Source organism: Mycteria americana, chromosome 1 (assembly GCF_035582795.1).
Source record: "Mycteria americana isolate JAX WOST 10 ecotype Jacksonville Zoo and Gardens chromosome 1, USCA_MyAme_1.0, whole genome shotgun sequence".
Classification (NCBI taxonomy): domain Eukaryota; kingdom Metazoa; phylum Chordata; class Aves; order Ciconiiformes; family Ciconiidae; genus Mycteria; species Mycteria americana.
This window is the reverse complement of record NC_134365.1, coordinates 73832072-73846495: the sequence shown is the minus strand read 5'-3', so window position 1 is coordinate 73846495 and position 14424 is coordinate 73832072.

The following is a 14424-nucleotide window of genomic DNA, read 5'->3' as shown; positions in this document are numbered from 1 at the left end:
TTTTTTCTGATTCCACTGATTTCTCTACTGAGTGATCTGAACCCAAGAGAAAAACAATAATAAATACAAAACCACATATGCCAAAATAGAGTTGCTTAAGGACCTTTCTGATGAAAGAGTAGTTACAGGAAAATGCTGAGATGTTGAAACTGAACCTTTTCATTGGAAGGGATTTGGCTCAATGACTTGGGTGTTTCAAAGTGTGTATTTGTTTGAATTCTGAAATATCTTGTTTTGACATCTTTCTTTTCAAGTGAAATGGTCTTCACTCTCCCCACTGCCCCCCCCCTCCCCCCCCCGCCCCCCCTTTTTTCGGTCTAGAATGACATTTAATGCTAAAAAGACAATTGCCACAAAAGAGTAAGAGACAAAGTCTGTGTCCAAAAATAAACTACAAGGGTCAACAAAGCATCAGTGTTGAAGCACAGGGAGTCCTAGTGAAGCTCTGAATTTGCAGGCCACACGGCTTAGGACTCAGTCATTTTTTTGGTAAGATCTCTGTAGTAACAGTGAGCCATCTGACTTATTTCTTCACACTGGCCTGTTGGAAACAATTCTTAATGACAAAAGAATTGATTATTTTAGCTACCTGACCTCCTCTAAGGAGATTATATGTTTTTTCTTCATACAGTAGTATACAGGCTATCCCTAATCCCCTTCTTTTTGCAGAGTGCTGTCTATATACCCTGATGCATGAAATCATCTGCAACTCAGCAGTTCAGCAGAACTACCTCAGTTCCCCTGGGAAGAGCACACCCTGTAGCCATAGATGACAAATCTTTCCCCTCCTTTGATATAACATATTTTTTTATTGTTGAAAGCCTTGTTTCATGATTAAGTTGAATTTGGTTTTATTGCAATGACTAGTACAATACTTCACCTTTTTCTTTTCTCAGTTTGTTAAAACTCTGTATCTGAGAGATGGGTAAGCAATTAAAAAGAATACTTCAGTGAAAAGCTGTAAGGGAAGTCTATGTATCTACTTGCAAAGTTTATTTAAAGAATGAAAACACTTGCCCGTTTGTGCAACTCCAACTACAAACAGAACAGATTTCTGAAGGAAGATCCAGATGCCACTGCAGAGCTTCTCAGAAAAAATGGGTCACTTGAAACAAACCCTCTTCGGATCTGCAGATCTTGACACACGGGGGAGATAGGAGTATTGAAACTAATGACCCCAAGTCAGAACTCAGAAATCATAGCTCACAGGAACTGATTTATTTCACCTTTCACAGTAGTTTCCTCATTTGAGAAAAGGGTGAAGAAGAGAGAGAGGAGGGGGAAAATCACACAAAGAGAGGTTTTCCGTGCTTGAATGGAGCTGAAAAAAGTTGGATGAACTTCTTCAATGCTGGAAAAAGTCCATCTGCAGTTGCAAATTGCTCTGCTACAGACCATATGGCAGAGTAACACTTTTGAGAGCATTTAAAGGGTAGGCATTGCTCTAATGCACGATGGTGAAGAACATTTTTCTTCACTTAGGTGGAAGAGGGTTAATACCTAAGGATGTTTAAGACAAATACACAAACAGAGATTTAAACAATTTAGGATTTTATTGGGCTTAAGTTCACGAGCATGTCCTTAGGTATTAATGCTGGCCTGAACAACTCCTTTCCTTTCCCACTGCTCATATCTGCTTCCCAAACTCTTGACTCGTGTGAGTACCACTGCTTTTGTGGCTGTGCTGTAAGTCTGGGTCAGAACACATATGTGGACAAAAAAATAGCTTTTCCTTCCACTTGACTCCTCGGATAGATAGGAACAAGAAGTACAGGAAAGGGTTTCTTCAAGTACGCACAGCTACCAACAGAAATGCTTGTGAAATGAGATTCTTAGTGCTCAGGAAAAGTTAGTACACAAATACTTTTGAGAATCTGGTCCTCTGAAATTCATCCGTCCCTGTGTAATCTGAAGATATTAGCTTCTCCCTGTTATTATGATACGTTAAGGACTACAATAAGATGCTGGGGTAGCATGTCATTGCAGGTCACAGGACTAAAGAAGTGGCTTTTTTGAGAGTTTGAAGGTGCAACATGACTTAGAATCTCAATATAAGGAGAGAAGGAATGAAAGCAGAGAAACAAGAAGATAGAAATAAGAGGCAGAGTAGAGAAAAGAGACAGGCAGTCAGGTATCCATACACGTAACTGAAGAAGTTTAGATATGAGCAGGCTATCCCAGTAAATGTTTCAGAGAAAGACTGTGAAGGCACAAGAAGGGAGGACAGTAAGATTGAAAGTGCAAGCAGTAAATGTCAAAAAGCAGGTTAAGCAGTTAGAGGCGAATAGTGAAAAAGGCATCCAGAGGCAGAAATAGGGTACCATGCAAGGTAAAGGATAAAGAAAGAGAAGAAAAATAAAGTAAAATGCATCTTTGTGGGGCATAAGCTGCTTGATGCACATTGAAGAGTGTGAAGCCAGCTAGAATGTGGAAGCTAGTTGGCTCAGCACTGTCAGTGCTCAGCTCCTTCAACGATCCAGGGGAAGGACTCTCAGGCAAGAACAGGAGTGACCAGCTCCTGTCAGTGGTGAATGACACATGTCTTATCGTTGCTTTGCAAAGATGCTACTGGAGGTGGTGCTACTTTTGCTGGGGAAGGCTAGGCTGGGAGGAAGGAAGCAAAAAGATGATGCAGCTGTGCTGGAGAAATGTTAGAGCTGTGTGCAAGGATCAACAGTCGGAGCTGCTGGCAGCATCTCCTCTGATCCTCAGTTGATCCTGACCTACACAGAAATCTGCTGGCGATAGAAAAGATCAAGGCTGGGGAAATGCCATGACACAAGAAGATTAGAAAAAAAGATAAAAGGTCAATTCACAATTGATGTCAACATACATTAGCTGTTGAGCCTGACAGTTTCAAGTATTGATACAGTTGCTATTTTAGATTTATTTCACTAGGGTTTTTTCCATGTTTAATAAACCAAGGATCTGGTTACAAGGAAAGGAAAAGTATGAAGCTTTCTGCACCAAATGTGTCCTTTCACTAATATGACTTCTCTGAAACTATTACACTTTGCCTGCACAAGCCATTCTGCCGTAGTAATGACCTTTCTTCATTTGCAGAAAGACGAGATCAGTCAAATAACATATTGGTGTTGTTTAGGTAGTCAATCAACCTAAACAAAAATCACCTTGACTTCCTTCCTGAGGGAAGAAAACAGTCCTCTCCACAAAAGCAAGCATAAGGAAAAAAAACCCACCAAAAAACCTCAAGCCATACTGTGAGAATGAAAGTTAACACTCTTCCAGTTCACTTTTGCATCATACCCAGGGAACATTTGACAAACTCGTTTGGTCTTGTGCTCAGTACAGTCTCTTCTGAGACACACTTTGAATGGGAGAAGATCAAAGGTCTTGACTAATAATCAGGGTGGATCATTTGTGTTGGTGGGAGCTGATAGCTTTCACAGCGTCGTGGAAGCATGCAGCACCTTGCGAGATGGTTCCAGAGTACAGCAGCCAGCCTTGCAAAGGATGGCCGCAGACTTCTTCAGTGCTTCAGGGTGTATGACCTCATGGGGGCCATGGCCTAACTCTGTGCCTGTTAGGTAGATCTATTCCTTAGTGAACATTAAAAAAATCAAGCTTGGTTTTCTACCCCCTAATCATATGCAAATTGTAATGAATAAGAGCACCAATTTAAACACCTTAGTATGAATAATAGGTAATTAGTTTACAAAGGTCAAGACAATAGTTTGCCACAGGTTTGTAGATCCTTATGAAAGAAAAAGACAATAATGTTTGAGTAATTTTCAGAATCCAGCAAAGACACTGTAAGTCCTTGGGCTGTTTCTCACCACAGATGCACTCTCAAGGACTATACCACCATCCAGTAGACTAACAAATCACAAATCAAGAGCCACATTTCATCCAGTAGTTCATGGAACTGTATTGATTTACACTAACTGCAGTGCTAATCCAACTGTCTTACTGATTGTTAAATACATTAAGGAATCATAATAAGACTTTTTAAGTTAACCTAATATGAAAAATGAATATCACAGTGCTGTGCAGGCCTCAATGCTGCTTCCATTGTTCAAGACATATGATGCCTACTATTCAGAGACACACTTACAAATGTATGATGCCATCATTAAAGCACTGACATTTACAACAGGAATGTTACTGGTGCTATTGGTCCCAGGAAATGCAACTAGTACGACACAGGTAACGTTCATTAGCTGCAAACACTAAATGGCAACATTTTAAGGTTAAGACAAACAAAAAGAATATTAAAGAGGTTCCTACCTAGGTTCAGTATCCACAACAACAGCAGTTATACTACCACACAAACGCTCAAAAGTCAGAGTATTCTCTCCTTAAGCAAGGCTGTGCTGGTACTTGGTAGAAGAATCATTAACTTCTAACACAAACTATGGTTTAGGCAGTTTTAATCTTGTCTCCTCCCAGTTCTGCCCTCTGTTAAAGGTCCCAAAATACATGTTTATCCACAGTGGTCAAAAATTAATTAGGTGGAAAATGTGCAACTGTATTCTTTTTGTACACTCTTGTGTAACACCTTTTTTCCTGAGCTTGTCAAGATTATAATAGTTCATACCTTCCTGGCATTTAAAAATGGGGTGTCCCAACTTTAGAAGTGTTCCTGGTTACTGATAGCTAAAATGTATTTTTATTTTCATAGTCTATGGCTAAAGTCCATTCAGCTAAGACCTGCTAGAGTCAGCCAAGGATTTGCAGGAAGAGAAAATACAATGCCTTGGGTTTATTGAACAAACTAGGTGTTCAAGAAACATTCGTGCTTAGAATACTGTTTAGATTTATAGTTCAGTACTATTAACAGCACAGGCAAACCCAATGTGAAAGTATATTGGGGCTATATGTACTTTGGAGCAGCCCTTTACCTATTACAGCTCTATTTCAACAAAACCTGAACTGGTTTCCTGAGAAGTATTCTATTTGATTGTGCCCTTGTTATGCATTATGCCTGATTCCTGAGAGTGATTGTAGTTAAAAGAGAAGTCATTCTTAAAGCATGTGAACTATGACTACTGTCTGCCTGGATGTAACACCAAAATGTGCCATTCCTTGTAGTTCGTGTGCCCTTCCCTGTCACCACGCCCATTCGTTTACTTGCTATGGACAATTACGGCCTACTTAATAACACTGACCTTTGCATAATCTTAATTAAATTTTGCCTTCAATACTGTTAGCAGCAATACCTTGCACTGCTCATGGCTTTTCTGACTCTCAACCAGACATTTCCCTTTAGCTTCCTAGAACAGGAGACATCATCATCAAGAAAATGGTAGTCACTCCAAAGCTATATGTCAGGGCAAGTATTAGTAAAATTATAAAATAAGAATGCAGAAGGAATCCAGATCACAAATCCAGTCTGCAAACTCAAAAGCACCTTTTGTGAAAAGGCCAAGCCCTGCCTTGAGAACAGTAAGAATTGCGCTCCCTCCCACTCCATCCACTTCTAAGGCTACTGCAAAAGATTGGTCTTCTGATGCATGGGAATCTTCTTTTAATTTCCAGACATGATCAAATTATATTGTGGTTTTGAACTGACAGGGTCCTTTAGCTTTAAAAGCTCTTCCTCTCAATTTGATACTTAGGACTCAACCTTCATCATAAATGAAGAGAGCACAGTTTTTCAACCTGTTTTACTAGGTGAACAAGCTAATCATGCTTAATAATTTCTTGAAAAATAGGCTCTCTTGATTCTGCAGCACTTCCTTGGAGCCCTTGGCTACAGTGCTTTCTGTCTGGATCCATATTTCATCAATGCACATGGCTAAAAATGTATACAACATTCCAGCTGTAATCTCACCAGGGCCACATATTGATATATTAACTATTCCTTATCTCTAGCCTTGTCTGGCATATTCTAAGATTACATATAGCATTTTCAGAAAAACATCTTTTAAAGGGTGGTTCCTAGTTATCTACAATTAACAGGTACACTCAGGGTCAAAGATTTTCAGCTAAGGAGCTCCTACCCTGGGGCAGAAATTCCTGTTACTGTCCATCAACTGTGCAACTTTCTATTTAACATTGTATTCCACTCCTATTTTGCGATTTTCATGTTCATTCTTCTTTCCCTCTATGATATCCAGACTCTCCTCTGTTTAACTATTCCATCCAACTTTGTGCCTTTACTGTTATTTCAAAAAGTGAAGCTGGAATGTCACACATAATATAACTAGAAATCTAATAACAGTAATGAAAACTAAAGATACAGACTGATGCCTAGCTGAGAAACCTAAAATAGATGGGTCTTAACTGTTGGCTTCATCAAAGTTTGGGATGCCTTCCAAAAGAAAGTAATCTTAGGGAAAAGCTTAGAGAAAGTCTTAGAATCACAGTGTAATTTAGGCTGGAAGGAAATTCTGGAGGTCATCTGGTCCAATCCTCTGCACTAAAAGCAGGACTGACTTCAAAGTTTGTTGGTGTTGCTCAGGTCTCATCAAGCTGAGTTTTGGATGGAAATCTCCAAGGAAGGAGGTTCCACAGTCTCCCTTGGCACCTGGTCCAGTGTCTGACCACTCTGACAGTAAAAAACTTGTATACGTAGATGTATATGTATGCATAATTAGAATCTCCTTTGCTGCAACTCGGGTCTATTGCCTCTCGTCTTCTTGCTGTGCATCACCTGTGCACAGGGAAGAGTCTGGTGCTGTCTTCTGTATAAGCACCCATTAGATAGCTGAAGAAAGCAGTAAGATCCATCATTCACTCAACTTGATTCAGTTTATTGACGTCTGTCTTGTTCTGGAGGGCCTCAAACCAAACATTCCAAATGCACCCTGACAAGTACTGAACAGAGGGAAAGAACCACTTTTCCAGATCTTCTGGTCTTTAATAACTGTAGCCTAATATGCAGTTAGCCTTGTAGGCTCAAAGGTGCACTGCCATCTGATTTTTAACTCACCATCCACCAGGACCCAAAGGTCCTTTTGTGCACAGTTGTCTTCTCTCTAGCTGACTCCCTTGACATATTCTGTGGATAGATTCGTTCTATCCCAGGTGCAGGGCTTTGCATTCTCCTTTGCTGAACTTTATGAGTTCCTGTCAGCTCGTTTCTCCATCCTCATCAAACCTCCTCTGCCATTCTGCCCTCCAGCACATAAACTGCTCCTTTCCTCAGTTTGGTGTCATACATGAACTTCCTGAGAGCACTTCCAGTCCTATTCTCCAAACCATTAATGAAGTTGTTGACCATTATCAGCCCCAGTATTGGCTGCTGAGGAACATCACTAGCAACTGGCTACCAGCTGCTGGGCTTTGAACTGCTGATCACGATTTCAGATCTTCTAGTTTTCTACCCACGCTGTAGCGGGTAGACTGTCTCTCACCTGTTTGGCTACCAGGATAATAAGGGAGACTCTGCCAAAGGTCTTGCTAAAGTCCCAGTAAACAACATTTACTGCTCTGCCCTTGTCCCCCACACCAGTCACCCCATCGTAGAAGGCAACCAGCTTGGTCAGGCCTTGATTTGCCCTTGGTAAATCCATGCTGGCTGTTCCCAATCACCAGTCCATTGTGTGCCTAATAATGGCTTCAAGGATAACTTGTTCCATAATCTTCTGTAAACCTCTCTTGGTATTTTATTGATTCCTTTTATTTGTAACTTTTTGTGCAGAACTATTTTTAGTTTTCCATGACTAAGTGATCAATAACATGGTCAAGGGAGGCTTCATTCATTGTTGCAGAGAAAAACCATGGTGTTACATTATGATTGCATCCATCAGATTTAGATCTGAATTTAAAAAAACCCAACACTGCCACCCCCTGCAATTTCTCTAAAAGAGTCAAGCATATCCTCACAGTCAGATTGCATTAACTACATACAAGAGGTCGAAATTCATGGTCCTACAACAGATATGGGCCTCTTCTTCTCAGAGGTGGGTATTCTTCATGTTCTGTTGTGGCATAAAGCATCAACCATCCACTTACTTCCAGCATGTTTCTTACACCATAATTGACATTTTCTAGTCACAAGATAGGCATCTTGGCCCTTGTCTATTGCTCTTCATTATAGGATGGCATACCATACTTCTGCTAATCTTTCTGGTTACTGATGTTCCACCAAGGGCACGCAGACACAAACACTTGTGTCCTCGTCCTTCAAAGGTGTGTGACAAGCTCCAATATTATGCTCTGACTATGTCAAGATAAGTATTCCCTCTTGTTTTACAATGTTTTTCAATGGAGCCTTGTGATCTCAAGGTTTCATTTTCAGGTTGTCTTCAGATGAATTAGCAGACTTACCCCAGGGGTTTTTTTGCCTTTTGATCCTAAAAATATGAAAAGGCATGGAGCTAAATGTAAATTTGGAAGTAGTAGAACCTGTAGAAAAAGTGCTGCTTTCTTTTTCGTATAGTAAAAGGGGAAACAGTAGTCCTTTGGTTTCCTCATCCTAACATATGAATACACAGCAATTTCTCCCCATCTTTTTCTAGTCCTGCATTTACCATTAACTTATAACTTTTCAGGAATTAAAATATCTTTTATACTTTGCTTTCTGTATGGCTGAGAAGAATTTTTCTATATTCAGATTGCTGTTGTCCAAGCTGTCTGTGGACCATTCACATTCAAAGTCGACTTCTTGAACCCAGAACTGTTGACCAAAAGTACCAGAATGGGAAATGTGAAACTACTGAAGTCAAATCAAAGGCTGTGGTCTCACACCTGAAAAAAGACATATCTCATCCTTTTTTTTCATCCAAGCCCTCCCATATGACTGTGACTTACACTCATGGGAAAAAATTGGATTATGATAGTAAAAATCCCCTTAATAAGAACACTGAGATATCAGTAATTGCTGATTACCCCTGAGAATAAAAACAATCCTTACGAAAGCCACACTAAGAATCACCTTTACCGCAGGAGCTGGTTGCAGACTCCTCCAGGCAGAGGGTGGCAGCAGACTACCACCAGAAGAAGTGGCTGCCAAGGCACCAATTTGCAGGGGGTGAGCCAGCAGTAGCAGGGAGCAGTCGGCCAGGCAGAGGCCAACTGCAGTAGGCAGCTTTGATTAGAGCCCTTTTTATTCTCGGGACACTAATCCCTAAATAAAGCAAATCAATGTATTTTAAAATTTAACTCTTAGTTAACGAACTAAGTAGAAGGGATGGTGTACAGCTAAGCAAATGTCAAGCTACTACAGGAATCCTGAGAACGTGAAAAAACTTCACAATAATGGAAAAGGTTTCTTGGTGCTCCCGTTTTGGTGCATCTAGTTTCAGCTTGTTGCTGTAGAGCTAACAAGAAGGAAAAGCATGCTGACAAGCTGATTTGGTGTCGCCATCTCAGCTAGTGTCTGGGACTTGTTCCTTCCATTGCTCAGTGGAGCTTTTGTCTTTCATACGAACTCATTGATAATTTTGTCACTGATTTGCATCATGTACCTATCTGGGGAAAAGCAGACCAGGATGTGCTGTTTTAATGATATCTATTATTTTTCTATTTAAAATACAAAGGGTAGTCTTTAACGCTAACTGTACAGCTTCTCTTTGCGTTCCGTCTTTATCAGCAGCTTGGTTTGGAGTTGTTCTTATAGATGCAGAATTGAAGGTGTGCAAGTCATTGGCAGGTGAGAGTACTTAGACCTTTGTAGGAGCTAGTCCAAATGTGTGCTGCATCATAGCGTAACAGCAAGGAAAAACATGCATGCTTCAGGTTAAATCCCCAGGGAAAACCCCCATCACCTTCACAGGGTCTGGGATATTACCTGACGTAGAAGGACTGAAAAAAATATTGTGGTTCAAGTAACTGAATACCTGGTGTTATATACAAGACAGCTTCACTAAGCTGTTCGTCTGTCTTGTTACACTGGAGCAGACCTTTTACAAGAATGGTCAAGTCTTGATTTAAAGACTACACATGACAGAAAAATATATAACATCCCACAGACAGTTGTTCTAGTGAAAAAAATATATCTTATTTTTAATGTAGTTTTGTCCTGTTTGATTTCCAGGCACTGGAACATAGTCTACCTTTGCCTGCAGAATTAAACAGATTTTTGCTGACTGCATAGCTCTTTCACAGGGTTTTTTTTCTACACCAGTCCCCATTTCTCAGCATCTTCTTTTAGAAGTGCCAGCATCATGGGATCAAGGAGAGGGTTCTGGTTACCACAGTGTACAACAACCTTTTAAAGTTACTTTACTCAACAGACATGAGAGAAAGTTTCCTGACCTGGTCACCATCGAGCTGTGAGAATGTGCTCCGCTTGCTCTCCACTAAATCCTTTCCTTATTTACTCTTTCCACAATTCAATGAACTGTATTAATCTGTGATGAGCTGTTGGTTAACCAGCCTCCTGATGATATTAACCACATGTTGCTTAAGTAAGGTCATTTTAATGAGCGCTCTAAATCACTGTTAAAGGGCCCCACCTTTAAATTGCTCTCATAATTTTTACGGCAACTATGGACTTTCTTTCTTCCAGAGATTGATTAGCACTGGGTGAAGAACTGCCTCATGCAGCTCTTGGTTAGCAATGCTCCAGGGTACAAGAAGAGACAACCAGCCTGAGTCAGGTCTATGATCCCTTTAGCCCGAAGGCTCTTGCTGACAGAGGCTGCTCTGTGATGGGGGACAAGTTGGTAGCTGAGGGCCAACCCAGTGCAGGCTGTACACCCAACGCCTGATCAGGGCCAGCAGAGCCGAGGCAGCAACAGCCACTGGTCTCAGCCTCAGTCCAGTGACCATCAGCCAAAGGCAAGTTAAGAAGTCAGGCCCTAGGACAATCCTGGAAACCCAGATGATAATTCAGAAAGAGCAAGGGAGAGGGCTCAGCACAGCCTCCAAAATGGCTGATATCAGGACTGCATGTGCAGGCTGGAGCTGAAATGGGGCCCAGGGGCAGAGGTGGAGGTGGGTACCAGGGGAGGCAGGTTCAGGGCCATTGGTGCCCTGAAAGCCCTGACAGGCAGTAGCCAAAGGAAGATGCTTAGGGGAAGTGAGAGTCGTCAGTACGTATGATATGTCTACTACTCTCCCAATAGCCAATTAGTTTCAAAATACAAGAGAAGTCTTGAGCAGAACCAGGAGGCAAAGGCAGGTACCTAATGACCCACATGGCATTTTCTTTTCTATAACTACCCTTCTCCCTTTGAAACTATGTACACAAAATTTCTTTGTGAGGATTTCTCAAGTCTCACATCTGTCGTGTGAAAAGCCAACTCCTTTGCTTTGAACATCCCCTTTACCATCTCGGTTTGGTGCTCCCTAGTACTTGTAATGGAAGAGATGGTGAGCAGCTGATCCCTAGCAACACTTCCCATGCCACTTACAGTTCTCCTTTTTGTTAGCTTTTTTCCACACTAACCAGTCCTAATCTCTCTTGCTATTCGTCCCCCTTGTAGTCTTATACATAGCCATGCTTTCTTATATGTTCTGTCATTCTCCAGGGATTTTTTTTTTGGCCTGGGACTTTCTGTGGTGGTCTTTACACTTTAAAGAGCCTTCAATACATTTTTGCCTCTTCACCTAGTCACTATTTAAATCTGTGTAAACTTCTATCCCCATAATTCTACTACTGGTGAGATGAAACATTACCTCTGTGCATTTATCCTGTACTTGCTAGTTTTCAATATACTCCTGTGCTCTTCTGTTAAACAAGTGTGCTCACTTTCTTCGTATTTCTCACTATTATCAATAATGGCTCTCTATTTACAAATACTTTTAAAATACCCCTGTGACTTAGCTACTTGTGAGTCTATGTACTATGCACTTAATAGCTTCTAGAGAGGAGTAACTTTTTTTCTTTCAATGTTATGCAGAATTAAGTTAAGTTGCATGTTTCAAACAGTTAAATTGTGTCATCAACAGTCAAAGTGGTAATGCCAATGTTTTTTTCAGATGATAATAATCATGCTGCTATTTAAAAATATTACAATAGTTGTTTCAAACATCAATCTTACTCATTATTTTGAATATATCAAGGAGGCAACCTGTCGTTCAGCCTATGTATTCTTTTTGATACATTCACATCATTTGCTCTCTGTCTTTTGGCAATTCCCTCAGAGTACAGGATCATATATAGTGACTTAATAGTGGCACAAGGATGGGGTAGCTGTTCTACTGTCTGTGACCTGAAGATACTTCATCCTATACTGATGCTTCTTTCTTCTCAAGTGCTGGGAGGGAGCTATAGATCAAATGCATTGTTCCCACAGTCTACTGACCGCATCTTATTGCCTCCTTCATTTGTTAGAATTCCTCAATGTTTCCCTCCTGACATGATTAGAAATGATGTACATATAAGACATATTATGTCATTTGAGAGTTCCATTTTTTTCTGGGAGGTAGAAGAGGAAATATGCACTGGCTCACATGCCCCAGGCCTGGTTGCACATCCCATCATGTGACATGGCCTTGTACCCTTGCCTTCTCCCTTATGTGCCAATTAGGGTCCTTGCTATAAGATGAAAATGTGTGAATACCATTTCTACATGGCATACAACCCATGGACATTTGTTAACAAGGTTGTGAGTCCCACTCTGGCCTCAAAGGCTGGCATCAATGGTTGGAAAATCTCCTCAGCCAATTCTTTTAACAGTCTCACCTTTGAAAATGAAAGGCATTTGCTTCTTTGCAGTCTCTCAATTGTGGTTTAATATCTCTAATTCTAAAAAGAAAAGAAAAGAATCCAAATTTGTTGACCTTTGTGAGCCATTATCAGTTGCAGATATAGTTTAAGATGAAGAATTCTGGTAGGAAGAACCTGACAGGTCCGAATCCCTTAGTGCTGAGACCATATGTTCATCTATTACAACAAATCCAGAATATGTATCTCTAGTCAGACACTCATCCATGCATCCACATTACTACTTGAAGTATTAAAATAAAGTAGCAGACCTGAAAATATTTCAAAGTGGGAATGGAGTATATCTGCTTGGCAACTTACAGTATTATCATTGCCAAAGGGTGAGAGGAAAAGAGTGCTCATCTTTAAACCATAATGAAAATAAGACTTACTGAAACAAATTATTTCATAGTATTCCTCTTCCTTTCATGTGTAAAGAAAATGGGGTATGGAAGGAAAGCCTGTATTTTAAAAGAATTATTAAATACAGGCTTACATACATAAGCTTAGGTGATAATCAAATAAGTTGACTTTTTTTCCTGTTTCTTTCTGAATTAGAGTAGGATATGTCTATTTCTCTTAATTTCTTCCTTTGTCCTGTAAGCCAGTGAATTTTCCTGGCCATCTTGCTGCTAGGCATGTGCAGAACTGCCTCTGTGACAGCTTCAGCATTGCTGAGCAGCAGTGTCCCTGACATAAACCCTGCCGGGACTGATTTGCAAATTAGGAATCACCCCCATTTATTTGACACACGTACAACATCAAGCATTGAGTGAAATGCAGATATCCCTCCATTTTTATTCCAGTGTGTCCTTAAGTTAGGTTGTCCCTTTCTCTCACTGGACCTGACAGCTCATTGCTATGAAAAGTGCCCTCCCAAGGAGGCTATGGAAGGCTCCAAGCATCTCTCTTACCCCTGGATGCTGATGCGGTTTGGCATTTTTTGCTGTTTTTATGATGATGTAGTATGTATGAGACCTGAGACTGGAATGACAATCTTTGTGATTCACCCTAGCCATAATGCTTCAGTTAGTCCCATATTCACAAACCTTCTAATTATTTTAATTTTGTTTGTTTAGTTCAATATCCAGTTATACAAGGCAAAGCAAACAGCCACAGCTCTCCAGTAGCCCATTGCTGTAGCCACTGACGCTCACCTGGGAAGACAAAGGGCTGGGACAGGGGACTGGGTCTCCCATATTCCAGTCCACCGTCCAAACACTCACATGGCAAATGGTGGGTGGCATTGGTCCTTCCTCTGACAACTGCACTTTTGTCAAGGGATGGCTTTAAATCCTTACCTTCTGCAGACATTTGGTGCTTAAGTAACATCCTTCTTCTTGGTATTCCTATTGAATGGATTAGGTAGTTCCCTAATGGCACACTGTAAACATTGATCATTGATAAAGCTCAGTAAATCCCATTCTTATACATCTGCCCCTCCTCATGCATCCCACAGGAAAAGCTCCACGTCTGCCTCTGACCTGCAAGCTCAGCTAGGCAGCAGGGTACCTGCAGTCAGGTTGAGATGCAAGTGATGTGATATGAGATTGTTCTGACAATATTATGACGAAGGGTGAAGCCAACCTTTCATTATGTGCTCTGAAATTCTAGTTGCTTTAAAGGACATCATTTGTAGTGGTGCTGTCACTACCTTTTTCAGTGCAAGCATTCTTGAGATTTTGTTCCATGTTAAACAGCTCTCCATTGTACTCCCCAACCCCAATTTATTTAATACCAAATGTTGTCCAACTGCAAAAATGATATATAAAGGGATACTATGATACATGTCTTAGTTTCAGCTAGCAAATACAATAAATTAAAAGGAAAAGCCCCAAATCACCTGGTCTTTGAATTATTTTTAT